Source organism: Durio zibethinus, unplaced genomic scaffold (genome assembly GCF_047325235.1).
Source record: "Durio zibethinus cultivar Kanyao isolate XHJ-2024 unplaced genomic scaffold, ASM4732523v1 HiC_scaffold_388, whole genome shotgun sequence".
NCBI lineage: Eukaryota > Viridiplantae > Streptophyta > Magnoliopsida > Malvales > Malvaceae > Durio > Durio zibethinus.
The window spans coordinates 670,001-672,500 of NW_028323011.1; positions in this window are offsets into that span (position 1 = coordinate 670,001).

Consider the following 2,500-nt stretch of genomic DNA (forward strand, 5'->3'; position numbering starts at 1 on the left):
CATCCGCAGACCCTGGGCCCTGGTGCGGCCGGTTGCCCCGATAACCATCGGCACACGCTGGGCCCTGGAGCGGCCGGTTGCCTCGATCACCATCGGCAAAAGCTGGGCCCTGGTGCGGGCGCTTGCCTCGACCACCATCGGCACACGCTGGGCACTGGTGCGGGCGCTTGCCTCGACCACCATCGGCACACGCTGGGCCCTGGTGCGGGCGGTTGCCCCCAGCACCATCGGCACACGTTGGGCCCTGGTGCGGGCGCTTGCCTCGACCACCATCGGCACACGCTGGGCCCTGGTGCGGCAGGTTGCCTCGACCACCATCGGCACACGCTGGGCCCTGGTGCGGCAGCTTGCCTCGAGCACCATCGGCACACGCTCGGCCCTGGTGCGGTCGGTTGCCTCGAGCACCATCGGCACACGCTGGGCCCTGGTGCGGGCGCTTGCCTCGACCACCATCGGCACACGCTGGGCCCTGGTGCGGTCGGTTGCCTCGAGCACCATCGGCACACGCTGGGCCCTGGTGCGGGCGGTTGCCTCGACCACCATCGGCACACGCTGGGCCCTGGTGCGGGCGGTTGCCTCGACCACCATCGGCACACGCTGGGCCCTGGTGCGGGCGCTTGCCTCGACCACCATCGGCACACGCTCGGCCCTGGTGCGGTCGGTTGCCTCGAGCACCATCGGCACACGCTGGGCCCTGGTGCGGCAGGTTGCCTCGACCACCATCGGCACACGCTGGGCCCTGGTGTGGGCGCTTGCCTCGACCACCATCGGCACACGCTGGGCCCTGGTGCGGCAGGTTGCCTCGAGCACCATCGGCACACGCTGGGCCCTGGTGCGGTCGGTTGCCTCGACCACCATCGGCACACGCTGGGCCCTGGTGCGGGCGCTTGCCTCGACCACCATCGGCACACGCTGGGCCCTGGTGCGGCAGGTTCCCTCGACCACCATCGGCACACGCTGGGCCCTGGTGCGGCAGGTTGCCTCGATCACCATCGGCACAAGCTGGGCCCTGGTGCGGGCGGTTGCCTCGACCACCATCGGCACACGCTGGGCCCTGGTGCGGCAGCTTGCCTCGAGCACCATCGGCACACGCTCGACCCTGGTGCGGTCGGTTGCCCCGAGCACCATCGGCACACGTTGGGCCCTGGTGCGGCAGGTTGCCTCGACCACCATCGGCACACGCTGGGCCCTGGTGCGGGCGCTTGCCTCGACCACCATCGGCACACGCTCCGCCCTGGTGCGGTCGGTTGCCTCGAGCACCATCGGCACACGCTGGGACCTGGTGCGGCAGGTTGCCTCGACCACCATCGGCACACGCTGGGCCCGGGTGCGGGCGGTTGCCTCGACCACCATCGGCACACGCTGGGCCCTGGTGCGGGCGGTTGCCTCGACCACCATCGGCACACGCTGGGCCCTGGTGCGGGCGCTTGCCTCGACCACCATCGGCACACGCTGGGCCCTGGTGCGGCAGGTTGCCTCGAGCACCATCGGCACACGCTGGGCCCTGGTGCGGCAGGTTGCCTCGACCACCATCGGCACACGCTGGGCCCTGGTGCGGGCGCTTGCCTCGAGCACCATCGGCACACGCTCGGCCCTGGTGCGGTCGGTTGCCTCGAGCACCATCGGCACACGCTGGGCCCTGGTGCGGCAGGTTGCCTCGACCACCATCGGCACACGCTGGGCCCTGGTGAGGGCGCTTGCCTCGACCACCATCGGCACACGCTCGGCCCTGGTGCGGTCGGTTGCCTCGAGCACCATCGGCACACGCTGGGCCCTGGTGCGGGCGCTTGCCTCGAGCACCATCGGCACACGCTCGGCCCTGGTGCGGTCGGTTGCCTCGAGCACCATCGGCACACGCTGGGCCCTGGTGCGGCAGGTTGCCTCGACCACCATCGGCACACGCTGGGCCCTGGTGCGGGCGCTTGCCTCGACCACCATCGGCACACGCTCGGCCCTGGTGCGGCAGGTTGCCTCGAGCACCATCGGCACACGCTGGGCCCTGGTGCGGGCGGTTGCCTCGACCACCATCGGCACACGCTGGGCCCTGGTGCGGGCGCTTGCCTCGACCACCATCGGCACACGCTGGGCCCTGGTGCGGCAGGTTGCCTCGAGCACCATCGGCACACGCTGGGCCCTGGTGCGGTCGGTTGCCTCGAGCACCATCGGCACACGCTGGGCGCTGGTGCGGGCGCTTGCCTCGACCACCATCGGCACACGCTGGGCCCTGGTGCGGCAGGTTGCCTCGATCACCATCGGCACACGCTGGGCCCTGGTGCGACAGGTTGCCTCGAGCACCATCGGCACACTATCGGCCCTGGTGCGGGCGGTTGCCTCGACCACCATCGGCACACGCTGGGCCCTGGTGCGGGCGCTTGCCTCGGGCACCATCGGCACACGCTGGGCCCTGGTGCGGGCGGTTGCCTCGAGCACCATCGGCACACGCTGGGCCCTGGTGGGTTTAGGCACATCTTCAAATTTCTGCCGTGCCAATGCCATTTTT